The 17,746-nt window shown below is 35.6% G+C and overlaps 1 long non-coding RNA gene across 2 annotated transcripts in view; it reads right to left on the bottom strand.

Moving 5' to 3' along the window:
* Positions 1-2,606: 2,606 nt before the first annotated feature.
* Positions 2,607-17,746, bottom strand: part of LOC144372477 (uncharacterized) — a 39,292-nt gene continuing 24,152 nt past the window's right edge. Inside the window, exons 2-3 of one of the 2 annotated variants that reach the window (XR_013432478.1) lie at positions 5,122-9,736; positions 2,607-3,730 (exon numbers count right to left, since the gene is read on the bottom strand). This is a non-coding gene — a long non-coding RNA (uncharacterized LOC144372477). Of the gene's footprint in view, positions 9,737-17,746 lie in introns of both variants that reach the window. The other variant, XR_013432477.1, reaches the window with a different exon arrangement.

The following is a 17,746-nucleotide window of genomic DNA, read 5'->3' as shown; positions in this document are numbered from 1 at the left end:
AATTAAAGGTGATCTCTGTCTTTTGTAAAATTCTGAAGTTTTTCAATATGCATAAGAGAGATTTTCATAATAAAGCTATTTCTGTTTTGAAAAATTGCTGTGGGTGGAAAGAAACGGAAATGAGAGTGAGCAGTGAGTTATTATTCAAGCTTTGCAGAGCTAATTCATTCCATTTACTACTATGAAGTTTTAATAGTAAAACTATTAACACCACATAAATAGCACAAAGAGATCCTAATATAGTTCCAAACAAAGTACCTGTTACCTGTAAAATACATTCCGACATCTGCAATTCTTGTGTCTAAGAATGCTGAGGTTGAATGAATGGCAGCGAGAAGTCCTGGGAAACTTATAATTATATAAATTACTAATCAAGTTATTTCAAATTAATTTTCATTCAGATTCAGTTGTTTATGGCCATAAGGCAATTCCAAGCCACTTTCTAAAGAATCTTGTGTTGACTCCTAATTACCTATAATTTAATTTTCTGCTTTGCATATTATCTGCAATGGCTTGGGAATTATTACCCTCAGTCATCCCAGGCATCTCCAGCTGAGTGGAATCATGTAGCCCAATGCCTATCAAGAATAGAGCTTAAAACTGAGTCAAAGAAAAGAACAAGATAAAGGAATCAAGGATAGATTAACATAGAGAGAAGAAGCCTAAGGGATTTCTAAAATACTGCCTTCCAATTTTGAGTAGTAAAGTTATTAACCAGTTGGACAAGAAACAGAAGGGAGCAAATAAACTAAGTTAGAATTAGAAGGATTTCACTCTGGCCATAGGGTGTGTTTTCTTAATGATGTTCTTTCATTCATTTACCAAACATTCATGGAGCCTGAATGCTGGCTGGAGCACTGTCCGAGGTGCTGAAGTGATACAGTGGTAGCCAGTCAGGGTCTCAAGTCCTTAGGGGTTGCCATGTGACGCAGCTGGATTTCAAGGTTATATAACGCTGGAAAAGGTCACCAAAACCGATTAAGGAGTCTCCTTGCAATATCAGGCTTGATAACATTTGTTGCCCTTGAATTATTAGACATCTCTCTGCTGAAAAGAGGAACCAAACAATGTGTCCCTTCAGGTCACTCCTAGCCTTAGGGAGCCTTTATTTTTCGGGTCTTTATGCGTGTGCTGACGTTTACATTTCTGTATCAAGACTGGCTTTTAAGCTACCATTTTTGAACATTTATTCTGTGCCAGTCCCTGGGATAAACACCTTACAAATATTATCTATTCTACCTAATTCTTACTATTACCGGACCATAGACCTGTAGGTATTCTACAGGTAGGAAAAGTGAGGCAAAAATTGCTGAGGCTGGCTTCAAATCTTCAATCCGCCTCCCTTGGCCTCCTCAATGACTGGGATTATAGGTTATGTGCCACCACACCTGGCTTTCTTAAAGGCTCGTTATACATCTTGCAGAATTAGTCCCTGAAAATTTAAATCAGTTTAAATTCTCTTCAGCAAAGTATAAAAATGTTTGGTAATAATTTCAGCTGAACATATTCAGATTTTTCAAAAGTCATTTTACAAGTAAAAAATTACATTAGTGTTTTGGCTGTATTCTTTTACCCATTAATGTGGCTGATTTTTTTTTCATAATTTGTTTGTTTGGCACTGAGAATTAAACCCAGAAGTGCTTAAGCACTGAGCCACATCCCCAGTCCTTTTTATTTTAAAATCTGAGACAGGGTCTCATTAAGCTGCTCGGGGCCTCACTAAGTCACTGAAGCTGGTCTCAAACTGGTAATCCTGTGTTAGCCTCTCTAGTCATTGGGATTACAGGCGTGCACCACCACTTTTAACTAATGTGCCTTCTTTCCTTTGTTATTTTTTCTATTGGTTATTAATTCTCTTATAAGACTTCTTTATTGGTTAATAGAATAAACAGTTACATAGATATTATTATTAATTTTTCAGATACCTTTCAATGTAAGATGCTTTGATGTCTACATAGGCCAATATATCAGTCTATGTATATGTATATTTCCTCTGCATTATCTCTCACTGACTTATAGTTAGTCTTTTGCCATTCTGCCACAAAAAGGTCATCTGTATTTTCTTTGTTTTCTTATTTTAAATATTTTATATTACCATTTAAATTTATCTCGTGTCAATTTTAAATTATGATATAAGATGAAGGGCTGATGAGAATTTATTTCTCAAACAGTTAATTGGTACACCCATTTGAAGAATAATGGATGAATGATCTTTATTGTTTATTTTACTCTTATGAGGATACATGTGTCTTCTATAGAAATCTCTTCTGTTCTACTGTCCCATCCACTGATTCCTGGGCTACTAAACATTTTTAAATAATGTGGAATTTTTTTTATTAGGCAACATGACAAATCTTTCATTATTATTCTTTTTTTAGTTTTTCTACATTTTCTTTATATCCAAAAAAAAACTTGAGAGAAAAAGCCAAACACCAAAGAAAATGGACAAAAACATGACTAAGGATTTCCCTCCAAATAAGACACAAACATGAAAAATACTTATATTCATTAGGAAAATGAGAAGTAACAATTAAAACAACATGATAGGACATAGTAGCCATCATATAACAAAATTTGGAAACCAAATAATACCAAGTATTGGTCAGGATACGGAGAAACAAAGATCATCTTATGCTGCTGATGTGAGTGTAAATTCACTTGGCTACTTTGGAGAACAATTTGGTGATGTCTGATACAATGGAAGTTAATATATGCCATCAATTCCACTTATGGATATATACCCTAGAAAATTTCTCACAGAACACATGCAAAAGAAATCCATGATGTTTGCTAAAGCAACTTTTTTAATTGGGAGAAACTAGAAACAGCAAAAATATCCATTGACAGGAATGAATAATTGAACAAATAAATGTGATGTAAAGCTACATAGGAGTTAAGAATGAATGAAGGTTTTATTTATCTACATTAATAGAACCAAAACTTAATTACAGAGGGAAAAAAAGTAGAATGGGATATTATAACATTACTTATGTAAATTAAATAGTAAAAAATATATATATCATTCATGGTTACTTATCTCACTTTCTATATAATGCATATATATATAAACTAAGTATATTTGTTAAAATAATTGATGCATATTAACATAGAAAATATAATTTATAATAGGGAAATTTGTAGAATAAAATATATCAATACCAAGATTATGGTTCCATTTGTGATACATTGAAATAGTGACAGATACTTCAACTTCTTTCCAATTTTATATCAATTATACTAATACATGTCAATTCTGGATATATATTATATCCTTTTTTAAAACTTTCCAGTATGTATGAAAGTTCTAAGACAAAGATATTTAAAGTCAATAATTCAGACAGAGTTATTGAAATTTCAAATCCAAAAAAATGTGACTAATGCACCTCTCTGAGTTAATTCAATGTTATACAGCAATTTTCTGATACAATTACTTAAATAATTAATTAATTAGGGAACAGATAGATATCTGAACAGATCAATATTTTTAAAAATTCTGACAGGTTACCTGGTTGTGAATATTCCAGGATACATGCAAAAGTGCTACAAATTAGAGCTGTCCACTGTTTTTGAGTTTCCTCAGTTTTGGCCATTGAAAGTGTCACAATAATTTTAATGTCTTGAAAAGCTGCACTGATGGGTAGAGGAACCTGATTGTCTGCAGACTTTATTGCTTTATCTTTTAATATTCTTGTAATTAAGAACAGAATTGTGGGCAGGATTGTCATACATCCTAAAATAAAAACAAAGCAGATTACCTCATAATTACTCAATGCCACTGTAGAAGTTTCCATTCCTTATTTTTTTACAATTAATTATGTTTGTCTTTTTTCCCTCTTCTTTTAGACAGGGTCTCACTGCATTTCTCTGGCTGTCCCCATATCCCTAGGCTAAAGTTATCCTTCTGCCTCAGGCTTTGGAGTAGCTGGGACTAGAGTGCATGCCACCATGCCTGGCTGACTATGGTTTCATATTATTTATTTTCTTTGTTTTTATATAAAAATTGCTACATTACTTTTACTATAATTCAATGTTTGAAAAAGAACATAAGAAATTACCATGTTATTTTAGAGAAGAGAGAACTGATATTTCTTTTTTCCAACCCAGCCATTTTATTACTGCTAATATTTCACCTATTTAGTAGTCCTGCCCTTCATAATGAAAATGAGAAAGGAAGATAGAAAAACAGAAGGAGAATACTACCATATACTTTGAGAACCATCTAAGTTACCTGGTGAAACTTATTAGTAATTCTAAAACATATAATTAACCTTCAGTGTACCAAAGCCAGCCTAATCAAGCCAGGAAAATGAGAAGACTACTGAGGTAAGCAAAGAAGAAATTATAGGATCCCAGAATTTGTGGGTAAAAATTCAACCATAGTGGTGGGGGTGGGGGGCCTGGGGTTGTGGCTCAGTGGTTGAGCATGTGTGAGGTGCTGGGTTTCATCCTCAGCAGCACATAAAAATAAATGAAATAAAGGTATTGTGTCCAACTACAACCCAAAAAAAATAACAACCATCCACTTAACAAAAGAATCCCTTCACTATTCTTATAGGCAGCTTCCTACAAAACTCCAAGGAGAGAAAGTCATTCTTTTTACACATGTAGGGTAACTGTAAGAATAAAAAAATTGTCCCTTGGTTATACTGAAATTTACCAGTATGTTTACTAATAATTAGTTTTACTTTCTAGCAAAACAAGGAAAGTTTGCTTCCATACAACAGTTTTTCAATATCTATTATATTTACTAGTCATGATTTCTTTAGATACTCCTTAGAGTTGGCTATCACTCTCCTCTGAAATTCTTTAGCTTTTCAATGTTGCTCATGAATGTCAACCAGATTAGAAAATAATGAGCTTTGTAATTCTACCTTACTATCTTCCCCAGTCTGCAGTTCTGTCTTGTTTGAAACATATCTGAAAAGACAGCTTAGGTCTTTCATGTTTTGAATCTTTAATCTTTATAGGATCTTAAAAGTACATAAATCTTTTTAAAAGACTAACTTCTCATTCCACAATTGAGATTTAAGAGAAAAATAAATTATAAGTGTTTAAAATTTAAGGCAAGATCACTTTCACTACTGCATATAATGCATTTTGAAATACTGATCAATACTGTACCAGCAGGTGAACAAAGGGACGGTAAATCATAGAGAATGGTGACTGTGGCTGCCACCAGACAAGCACTTTCTTCTGACAGCTGGGATTTAGTGGCTATGTGACTTGGAGAGTCTGACATCAGATGTGGCATATGCCGAACTAAAATGAACATCAATAGCTCCATAGTTGCAAACACAAGAGATTTTCCAGGAATGAGGCCACCACTGTCACCTCCTTCTCCTAATACTGGACAGGACTTTTTTCCATGTCATCTTCATATTAGATAAAAAATAATTTTAGTAAAATTTTCAGCAGAAAATTGAAAATGGCATATAAAATATCACAATAAATACCTTTAAGAAATTCCTTCAAAAGGATTTACAAGTAAATGCCTAAATAATGCTACATGTCTTTCTTAGTATAATTCTCTGTCTTACTAGAATTTTGTGTATTAACTTCTCTAAACAGATGGATAGTTATTTTTTACTTAGAAAATTTTAGGTAATTATTTCCTAATAAAAATAACACATACGCTAGGTTGAACTATGTGAAGTTGACATTTTTGGAGGGGAAAAATGATCAGCTATCAGCAATTTCATTTGGTCCTTTCTAATGAAAACAAACTCAGTTTCAAATTTTCTAAATGTATGATCATTTTCTAAATTATAAACCTCCTGGCATTACTACTTCAAAAATTAGAGTGTAAATAAGGTTTACTTTAAGTTAGTGTGATTTACAGTGCTTACTTAGAGTATTTCTTTTTTCCTGCAAATAATCCTGAGCAGCTCTTACTATCTGTTTTACAACTCCAGTAACCAACAGCTGGATGGATGGTGGGTTCCAGGTCAAAAGGAGATGATGCAAAACACTCAGCAACTCAACACCAATCAGCTATTATAAATTGAATCAAATAAGTTGAATTAATTTTAATTTTAAAGAATAAATGTATATTATTAAAAACTGAGAAAACATACATATGAAAACTAAGTATTTTACAATTAATATCAACATAGAGGACTGTGAAACAAGTAAGAATATTAACAATCCTGGGAAATGGTCACATTTCATTCTAACAGATTTTTAAGCAACAGATGTCTTGAATATTTAAGTTGAATCATTCTCCCACAGGTTAAAAAAATACTTGAGTTAAACATTACTTTTAGAGTTTAGTGCCCTTAAACCAAATCTAAGCTGAGTACTTGAGAGTTGTGTGCCACAGACAACAGGGATTTTTAGAGAGTCCCTCCTCTATTCACCTCAGCAAGGATTACAAACTTTCAGCTTTCACAGGTAATCTGCCAAATGAGTCTGCCTTAAATTTCAAAGTCAGAGAAAGCTCAATAGCAAATAAAGTACCTTTACCTCTTCCCTTAATGTTTCCACTTTATCTAATGCCCAGCTTCTTTCCCAAGTTGATTCATCTTTCTTCATGTGATCCCACCGTTCCCATCCTAGTTGACTTCCCAGGGATTCTTTAAGGATTTCAATCATATCTCATATGTCTTCAACCTCCCTGTCTAGTTAGACTATTCTCCTCAATATAAAGAAAATGTTCAATTCTTTCTTATCCAAAGCTCCCAAAGTCTCTCAGACCCTTTTATCTACCCACATGCCTCCTCTGTCTTGCTCCTTCCTTTCCCAGCCTAGATGTTTCTACTTCATTTACTTTCTCATTCACCCCCCTGATCTTCTACAATCTAGCTTTTACCAACCCAAGAAAATCCTCTGCAGAAGGTCTCTAATAACCTCCTCTGGACCCTTTTCTTTCCTCATTTATGTACTGTTTCTTTAGATGATATAATCTGCATTCTTTTTTTCTTTTGGTACTGGGGATTGAACCCAGGGGTGCTTAACCACTGAACCACATCCCCAGCCTCCTTTTTTTGTTTTGTTTTGTTTTCACTTTGAGACAGGGTCTTACTAAGATGTGTAGGGCCTCACTTAATTTCTGAGGCTTGGTTTGAACTTGTGATCCTCCTACCTCAGCCTTCAGAGTCACTGGGATTACAGGCATTAGCCACCACTCCTGGCCTTATCTGCCTTTCTTGACATTTCTCCCTTATCTTTGATAAACTGTTTCTGTTTTGGGTTTTCTCTTACCACGCTAGAGATCTCCAATGCTGATTTATTTCCTTCCTCTCAACCCTTAAATGGTATTTATCCTCAAGGCTTCAATCTTGATCCTCTTTTCTTCCTCCTTTAATCAGTTTTCCTAGACTAGTATATTATTTCTCTGAAATTATAAAGAGTCACTTAATTGGTCTCCTGCCTCCGTTCTTGTCTCACAAACAACCTTCTACAAGATTGATAGCATGTTCCTTCTGAAAAAAAATCATTCATGTCATTCCTTTATTTAAATATTGTTAATTACTTCCCATCAATTTCAGGATACAGTCAAAATTCTCTTATATGCTAAAAAGAAATCTTCATGATTTGGTTTTTGCCCTGTTGTCCAGCCTCATCTAATAACCTCTACATTTTGCATTCACAGAAACCACACTAAATGACTACAGTGTCCCTGAACTTCTCCTGTTTTCTCATGCTTCCTTAGTTTTTATATTTGCTACTTTATTCTTAGAGGAAAACCCAATTCTTTACTTTGGCCTCAATAATTCCTCAGTAACTGAACGGATAAAGAAAATTCAATGTGGTATATATACACAATGGAATATTATTCAGCCACAAAGAAGAATGAAATTATTGCATTTGCTGAAAAAATGGATGGAACTGGAGAATATCATGCTAAGTGAAATAAGCCAGTCCCAAAGTCCTAAAGGCCAAATGTTCTCCCTGATATGTGGATGGTAATCCACTACAAGGGAGTGTATGGAGAGGAAGAACAGAAGTTCATTTGATTAGACAAAGGGAAAGGAGTGGGGATGGGAATAGGAAAGACAGTGAAAGTTATAAATTGGACATAACTTTCCTAGGTTCATAAATTAATACATGACCAGTATAATTCTACATCATGTAAAACCAAAAGAATGATATCCTAATTAGAATAATATTCCATGTATGTATAATATGTCATGTATGTCTAAAAATAACAACTAATAAATAAATAAGTATAATTCCTCTGTAAGATATGATTCAACTATTGTCTTTCCTGAGGAGATATCCTTCTCAGGACAGTTCCTATTCTAAGAACACCTTATATGTATGAACAAAGTACATATTACATGATAGTTATCACTTAATTTAGAGGCTGTAACATTATGTTTGATTATCTATAGTTTCAAACTGTGTCTGAGGCAGAACAGAAAAAGAGTGACAGCAGCTAGGTGAATAAATACAACATGAATCAGTGCACTCTGACAATGTTGAAATTATAGGACCCAATTTTTTTTTAAAAAGTCCATTTTTCCCACAGTATAGCAATACTTGAATAAAATATCATTAAATCCAAAAAATAGCTAGCTGTGTAATATACTATATTATAACCCAAATGCTCGAATTTAAATATAGTAGTCACTCTTCTTTCATAGATCAAATCTTATAGGTTTAACTATCTGAAAACGATTCTAATATTAATTGTAGTAACTTGTAGTTCAAATTGAAGCACAAATTGAGGCCACAGGGTTGGGGTTCAAACAAGAGTTAATCAGTTATTGAATCCTATACTCACACAGCATATGTTATGTTTTAGTTTTAGATAGAATAAAATGCAAAACTAATTTTGACATAAAAAATTGGTATCAGGTTGGTATTTTATCTTTTTGTGTTTTATAGGAAACTATCCAAGTGACACCATATTGTAGTGGTGATGTCAAGAGATGAACTTTATTATAAAGATATAGAATTTCTAGTTACAAGGAATAACAAATCCAGTGGCAGCTTGGTTTTGTAATATGAATTAAGTTCCCTAGATGTTACACACTGAAATTAGAAAAGGTGGTTCTTTAAATTGTGAATGAGCTATTGGCCACCTCCCAGATTTCATTAAATGAGAGAGAAAACTTTATCTAACATTCAAAAGTGGCATAATTTGGGGCAGGAGTTGTGTTTCAGTGGTACAATTCTTGCCTGGCATGTGTGAGGCCCTGGGTTCATTCCTCAGCACCACACATAAATAAATAAAATAAAAGATCCACTTACAACTAAAAAAATATATTTTTTAAAGTGGCATAATTTACTTAATGGCCTTGTAAGTTACTTTAGCCTTTTACTACTTCAATTATTTCCTAACTCTCAAGTTATTCCTTAAAGTTTTAGTTTTATTTGATTGATGATAAACAAAACAAAGAAGGTATAATGATATCTATAGTCTACTGCTTCCTGGTCATCCAAGATTAAGTACAGAGAAATCTTGAATACTTATTATATATTGTCTTTCACTAATTTAATATATACTACTGTTATTAATTAATACAATATATATTTACTATCTGATAACATTATACTAATATAAATATAATTAAAACAAAGTATATAAATAGTTATTCATTTTAGAAATACACTGTACTTGATCTTCTGTGATATGGAACCCTTCATTTTAGAAATACACTGTACCTGATCTTCTGCAATATGGATCCGGGCACAAGGAGAATCAGCAAGGTGTGCAAGGCCTGTAGACATGTAGTAACATGCTCCACAGGCTTCTCAGGTCTTGGGGAACAAAGAAACTGTATACTCACATCTGAAATACACAGAATAGAAATTGATAGAAGACACTTTATGTTGTATTGGCATCACGTTTTTCCTCTATTTTTCATATAGATTACTTTAACCTACATTTATTTGTTAAAGTATAGTTCAAAATGGTTTCTAAGCTAAGCATTCAAACTGAACATACAGTTGTAGCATTGCATTGATTAATATTCAAACTAACATTTCTATTTCTGGGACCTTTTAAAATTACAGTATAGTAAAAGTAACTTTATGAACATTATAACATTACACTTTTCATTTAATAGTTGCCAAGAAATTTTATATGCAAACCAAGTTTTCTTTTTTTTTCTTTTTTTTAATTTGTTGTTCAAAACCTTACAAAGCTCTTGACATATCATACTTCGAACAATAGTTTCAAGTGAGTTATGAACTCCCATTTTTACCCCAAATACAGATTGCAGAATCACATAGGTTACACATTCACATTTTTACATAATGCCATACTAGTGACTGATGTATTCTGCTACCTTTCCTATCCTCTACTATCCCCCTCCCCCCATCTTCTCTTTCTATCCCATCTACTGTAATTCATTTCTCTCCTTATTTTTTCTTCCAATTCCCCTCACAATCTCTTTTATGTAGTTTTAGAGGCCCAATAAATGTCATGGGTAAAAAGTGCTATTTATGTGTATGAGGTTAAGGTTTTGGAAATATTTCACATTTTTATTTATTGAATCTACTGATAAATTCTACAATTATACCTTTCAAATTGTGGTCCTTTTCTATCCCCAGAAAATAAGAAATCACTAAAATCTTCATTAGAATGTATAATTTTTTAAAGAGAGAGAGAGAGAGAGAGAGAGAGAGAGAGAATTTTTTAATATTTATTTTTTAGTTATTGGTGGACACAACATCGTTGTTTGTATGTGGTGCTGAGGATCCAACCTGGGCCTCACACACGCCAGACGAGCGCGCTACCGCTTGAGCCACATCCCCAGCCCAATAAATTTTTAAACACTAAAACATCATGTAGAAAGTAATTGTAAATTAGAATTCTTTAAATTTTTAAACTTTTTTTCTTTATGGGATGATGATTTGTTAAGTGCCAAGTATAAAGATAATCTGTTGTAGAATTTAAAAAATTAAGTTTTTTTTCTTGCAAATTATTTAGTATTGCTCTGTGAGTGAACATGACATCTACAATTTTTAAAGAGTAGTTTTAAATAATTTTTAGGTAAAAATTCAGCTAATTTATAAGATGAACTAAAAATCTTTTTATGATTCTTTCTTTGAATTGTGCTGTACAAAAGTTTCCCAAAGCATTAAAGTGAAAACTTGAATTTTCAAAAGTGATACATCTTGAAATATATTAATATGACACTCTACCTAAAATCAGATGTATTTGGTCTTTGTTAATTTCTGGCAAAGATTTAGCAGTGGCCATTGCTCCTGATGCCTGGTTTAAACTGATGGGTGCAGAACGTTTTTGTAAACCAGACACTGCTGCTTCTGTGAATTCTGCACACGTAAACCCTTATCTATTTAACCAAAGTGCCACCGCATGAAGAATTGGGGCCCAGGGATTCTGATAATGAAGTCTAGCTGTATCAATAGTCTCAGGAGTATAAAAAGCTCTACCTGTAAAACAATCAAATCAATTAAAAATATCACTTTCTATTACAAGTGTTCACTCATTTATAAATAACTAAACTTAAAAAACTACTTTTTTAAATTTTATTTTTTTAGTTTTAGATGGATAAAATATCTTTTTTAACCCAAAAGAGTCATCTGGCCAAAGAATTTCTCCTCTCCCAACTAACCACTCTCTATAGCAACTTTCCTAAAACATAATTTTAAAGATTCTCTTTTGCCCAGTGCCTGCCTCTCCCTCACTAATACCTGCTTTCCACCTTTTCCTGTCCCGGGCTGGCGCCATTCAGTAGCCATACCTTTTCCTATCCTGTCTTCATAGGATCCACCTCCTCACAGTCACCTCTCTTTCTACCATAACCAGGGAATGTGTTTTTTCTGTTTTTCTACTCTTTTTCTCCACCTTCTCCCACTACCAACACTGGGGATTTTCTCATCTCTCTTTGCCATAACAATGAATTCAGAAACAAAAACCACTGATACTAACTAACACTAACTAACAAAAATGTTTTGTTTCCTAACAGTTGGAAAATGTCACAGTGGCATAAACAGTAGAAATATGAAACTCCCGCTGGTATTGAATGGAAGGAGATGTCCATTATCTAACACAAACATTATCCCTCACTTTTGCAGAGGGATCCTGTGACTTTGGGTGGGATGTCTCCTACACTTTGATCTTTCCTTCATTGAGAAATGGATGCTTCAAATTAGTTTTTCCTTTGGGTAATGATGACACTGATTTGAAAAAAAATACAATAAAACGTCAGATTTCAAATACATGAGAATGAAATCTTTGGTGTTCCTCATCTGTAAGACAAGAGGCTGACACTGTAGATGTCTCCGAAGAACATAATCCAGCCAGGGTTTCTAAGAGCACTTCCTACTCAATTGGGTTCCCATGAGGCTGGACTCCTGCTCATTCAAGGAAGACCAACAAATGCTTACTGAATTAATGGAGCAACCAATCATGTTCTTTCAAATCACCAGGATTTCCTGACACTCTGGATTTTATGAGTACAGAATGAAGTGTGGAATACTTAATAAATAAGGAACAGTAAACTTGAGCCCCAGAGGTAATAAATGGATTTCAAAAGTCTTTAGAAGGACTCTAAAAAATATTATGTGCTGATCTGAGATCTTCAGTGGCTCCTGAAAGTGACTGTATTTGTGCAATTAAAATGATATATCAAGAATAAGGAGTGGATGCAGAACAGCATGAAAAAAAGGACAGGTAAAGAGAACAGCAGAATATGCTGCTGCTATTCTGTCCTTGCTGATGGCAGCAGCAGAAAATAAAGAACTGCAAGATACTTAACTGCAATTGATAGGTCTCACAAGGGTTATTGCACATGCTGAAAACAACCATGTGGCTAAAATTATAAATAGACAAAAAAAATATTTGGGCCATTTATTTCTTTCTGCCTCTTCATCCTTTTCTCTTTTTAATTTCTGTTTTCCTGTAGATAATCTACTTTTTAGAACCACTAACTTGACATTTAATAGAGGTTACTTTTTAGCAACTTTATTTATTTATTTATTTAGGAGTCAATATAGCTAACTGGTTTACCAGAAAGCTTTAAGATCCAAGCTAAACTATGTCCAAATCATGGCTCTTCTACAACTAGCTATGTGATCTCAGGAAAGTTTGTTGACATTACTGGGTCAGAGTTTCCTCAAGATTGTTATGAGTTGAGCAAGTTAACAGATATTGCAGGTAACTCAATGCCTGGCTAATCTTAAGTGCTCAGCAGAGGAGCTCTTGACAGGACTATCACCATTATAATTAAATACTAGAAAGAATCTAGGCTTAGAGTCAGAAACCTCAGAGTGTGTGTGTGTGTGTGTGTGTGTGTGTGTGTGTGTGTGTGTGTGTGTGCATCACTTATAACTCTTTTAAGATCCTCAGCAAGCCACCTAATTTCACAGGGCTTCATGAAATACCCAGATGTTAGGGCCTAAAGACACTTATTTTACAATATTGTTTTAGAGAATAAACAAGTTTGTAACCTTTAATATTGTACAGATATGTAATATATTTATATTAAAAATATTTAAAAATTCATATTTTTGTATGTTCATAGGTGTGTATGTATGCCTATGCGTACATACTTAGACAAATAAACAGGCATACACAGAACTTTAAGGCTGTCATACTTTCTACTTTTTACTTGATTTAATGCCTAACAAGATGTCCCAGAACACAGGTATCCCATCATTAATACTCACAATTATCGATAATGGTGAAGCTGATTATGAAAGGCAGACCCAAAAAGAGGTACACACATTTAGTATAGCATGCCACATGCAATCATCTTAATATTCCAAATATTCTACTCATGCATCAGTTCTCTTTAAGCTTCCATTACTTCATTAATTTCTTAAGAAGAAGCAGCCTTTTGAAAAGATGAACTGCACTCCACCTGGAGGTAAGGAAACTGCCTCATATAGGTAGTTCTGCCTGGAGATATTTCGCCAGCTTTCATTACATACAAAGGTGACATGTAACGGTAATGAGTACATCCCAAAGCACAGAAACACAGAAAGGCCTCCCAACATCTATACCTGCCCTGCTAGGGCTTTCCCTGGTTAGAAAAAGGCTTCCCAAGAGGCAATCAGGGCCTCTGAGAACTGCCTCGTTCTCTTCCCACGACTTTCTCTGAAGGTGTCTCCACCTTTCTAGATGGCTCCTTCAGCTCCAGCACAAACTTCCTAATCAGACTTGCAGCAGGACAAGTCCATGAAAGGGCTCCGTGTTTCTATGCCTTCTTTGTGTCCTTTGTGTACCCACTGTGTAAACCCTGGTCCACCATGACTGCCAAGAGGGCACCCACAGACTATAAATATGTGAGCTGCAGCTGAGCAAAGGAACGTGTTTACTTTCCATCCTAAACTACAACTTGACTTGTAGCAAAAAAAAAAAAAATACTGCAATGTGTATTTTTTCACAGAAATGATAATTATAGTACTCCAAACATTTTTCAAACTTCAACTACCAAAATGGAAAAGTCATTTCAAAAAATAATTTATCAAATAGGCACTTATATTCTTGGTAGCCCTTACATGGAAATCATACTTTTTTTTTTCTCTTTGCAGCCATTAAAAACCTCGCTCCTGGTTCAAAGCTGTCCTCCAGGGTAAGGTGGGAGAAAGGAGTCCACCCTATTCACTATAGTATAGCACTTTTTCCACTCCAAAAATACCCACCATTTAAGAATCACAATTCCCACATGGAGTGTGAAGGAACTTATGCATATCTGGCTGATACAATATTCCTGAACCAGAAGATAAGGCTAGATATGCCCCTGGTATCAAACACAGAAGGAAACATTTCTAGACTCTTCTTAGGAGTACCACAAGAACCCCCACCTATTTAAACTCTTCTCTGAAGAGCATGCTTCCTCATTCATTCCTCACCTGGCCATTTTACCTCTAGCTGAAGTTTTTCTGCAGCCAGGACTTTCATCAAGATATTCTCCTTGTAAGTGCCACTATCAGGCTTTCCAACCCTCCTTGGATAATGGTTCCCAAACCGAGCCTCCTGGAGTGCTTTCTGAAGCAGACTGCTGAATCTCATGCCCAGAGTTACTGATGTGGTTGATCTGTGGTAAGGCCTGAGGAGGAGCATTTCTAACAAATTCACAGGTTCCTATGGTTGCTGTCCAGGTAGCATGTTTTGAAAGCAGCTGCTATAGACCTCAGCGGCTTGAAAACCTCAGTCTCTTATAAGCTGTGCCATTCTCTCTCCTTCTCCCAGGAAAACGTGTTGTCCTCTGTCCTGCCTGCCTATCTTTTCTATAGCTACAGAGCAGAGGTGGCTTTAAGTATAAGTGGATAGACAGCCACATGCTTAATAGACCTGAACAGCAGAGGCCCCACCCAAGCTCATCCTCTTCTGCAGGGAATGGAAGCACACATGGAGGCTGCCATTTTATCCTGAGATAGAATCCAAGGAGGAAGGTGCATAACAAGAGAGAAGGCAAACTATCAAGGGCTTCCAGGAGTGAGGTGAAGTCACAGCTGCTGCCAAAGTGGACACCATGTTCAGCATTGGTACTGCTCCCATGTTCTAGGATGGTCTTCCATTTTCAAAAATGTCAAAGGGCATCAAATTAATTTTAAAATTTGTGTTAAGCTGAAGCAGCAGTGACACGAAATTTAACTTTATGTAAGTTACGGAAACTGGGATCCAGTTAAGGATCTATGTTCTATCCATCCATATATCCATCCATCTACCCACCCACCCTCCTCAACCCTTAGTGTATTGCCTGGTCTGTACAGGATTCCAACCAGTGGGGAAAGTGGAGGGGAGGGCCTGACTCTACATGACAGGATGTGCACTGTTTATGCTGACTTCACAGAATGTTTTAGTCATGTGGTCATACCCACCTGGAAGGGAGTTTAGGAAGTGTGTTCTGGGTGGCCATCTCCATAGCTAAAATTGTATTTCTATGAAACAAGAGAAGAGTGGACACATAGGGGGAAAACTAGAAACCTTGGCAATAAGTTTCCTATGAACATGAACTGTCTGAACAATAGAAGTATTTTGCCCTTTGAAGAGTGAAATTAAATAAAACACTCTGAAGAAACCCTTGAGAAACACTCCTATAACCAATGTACATGTTTCTTTCCAAAGCCCTACATCTATTTGTTAAAAGTACCTGGAAGATTCTTATCTAGTCTTTAACTTCACAAATAGTCAATAATCAACTACTGTGCAAGAAACACCAAAATAAGTTGGATATTTTAAGAAAACCAATGACATACAGAAAACCTTTAGTCATCTCTGAACCTAGATTTTCCATACATTTGAACTTTCAGTGGAAATCTTAGACTTCTTTTGAAATGTTCTATAACTCAGAATTTTCAACAAATCAATCTAATCCTTTCCACAAGGGGGAATAAATATGGTTGTTCTTACATAAAAATGTGGGAATGATTCTGCCTATAGGACTTACTTGTCAACAGACAAGTAAAATATTCTCAGGGATTCTTACATGTGCATGAAGAGTGGCTCAGAAATGCCAGATGAATGACTAATGGGTCACCCAGCTAATGGCCAAAAGCCAGGTCTCCCAGGGAACTCTGCGGTGATTCTATCATGATACACAGTCACCATCTCAGCCTCCTCTTTCAGTCTGCCATCAGCATCTTTTCCTGATAGTTATTCAAACCTGTTTCATAATATTTAAAACTGATTAGAATCTAGCTTAAAAATGACTTGCTCATGAAGCTCCTTCATCGCAAAACCAGCTAAAAATACAAATGAACCCAAACAAAAATAACCTTTATGTAAGTGGAGTAGTGGCTAAAGAGGTCAGAAGAGTAACTTCTGGTCAGGGATGGCTGTGGTGCTGTCCACAAGCCAAGTGCTGACAGGATGCCCACCCACACAGGCAAGAGCCTGGGGCTGAGAGACATGGTGAATAAACATGCTAGGGACAGGATAGATGGCAGGCCCACAGGGATGGAACACAAAGGTAATCTGTTTGCACACCATGGGCTTTGGGACTGGGGCCCCAGAGGAGACAGCTCCTATCAGGAACATCCTGTGTCTCCATACCTCAGGGACATCTCTGTAACAGCCTAATCCTCAGGAAATTAAAATCTCTGGCAGTTTCCTCAGCCTCTTCAGAACAAGAAGCCTAGGCAGGCTAAAATGGGAACACTAAGACCAGAGGCTCTGGTAAGACTAGATAGGATGCCTCAGCATTAATGATGGTATAATACCTTATTAAGGGAGGCAGGATCTCTGTCTCCAAAGCCTCAGCTTGGTGTAAATGCCACTCTGAAAGCCTGTCTGCAAAGCCCCATCAGGCTGCCATGGCTTCTCACAGCTTAAATGGTGCTGCTTTGTTCTTGTTCTGCTCCTGAAGTCTGTCAATATCTCCCGATGGCTGAGAGACTCTGTCCTGACACTGAATATGTGCTTTTACCTACTTGGTCTTGTAGAGACAGTGCAGATGTCTGGCCTAACAAATGAGGAAGACAGAGCCAGCCTTCCCTGTCTCCACTCCATTTCCCGCTTTTTCTTTTCTTATTGATTTTCTGTCTTCCAAGGCACAGCTCCTCTCACTCCTAAGAAAGCTACTCTTTAAAATTCAAGGTTGATGTCAAGGCTATCTTCTGTCCCTTTTATAACTAAGAATAGAAAAATTTTCCTTGAAAAGGAAAAGCTCCTAGGGCTTGGGTTGTGGCTCAGAGGTAGAGCATTTGCCTAGCATGCATGGGGAACTGGGTTCGATCCTCAGCACCACATAAAAATAAAACTAAAGATATTGTGTACACCTATAACCATGAAAAATAATATTAAAAAAAGAAAAGGAAAGGAAAAGCAGACATATAAAAAAGGAGCCTCATAAGGGGGCAGACATGCACATGTGGGAAGGAA

The sequence above is a fragment of the Ictidomys tridecemlineatus genome, unplaced genomic scaffold (genome assembly GCF_052094955.1).
Source record: "Ictidomys tridecemlineatus isolate mIctTri1 unplaced genomic scaffold, mIctTri1.hap1 Scaffold_1093, whole genome shotgun sequence".
In the NCBI taxonomy this organism is placed as follows: Eukaryota; Metazoa; Chordata; class Mammalia; order Rodentia; family Sciuridae; genus Ictidomys; species Ictidomys tridecemlineatus.
This window is presented reverse-complemented; position numbering and strand designations above follow the sequence as displayed.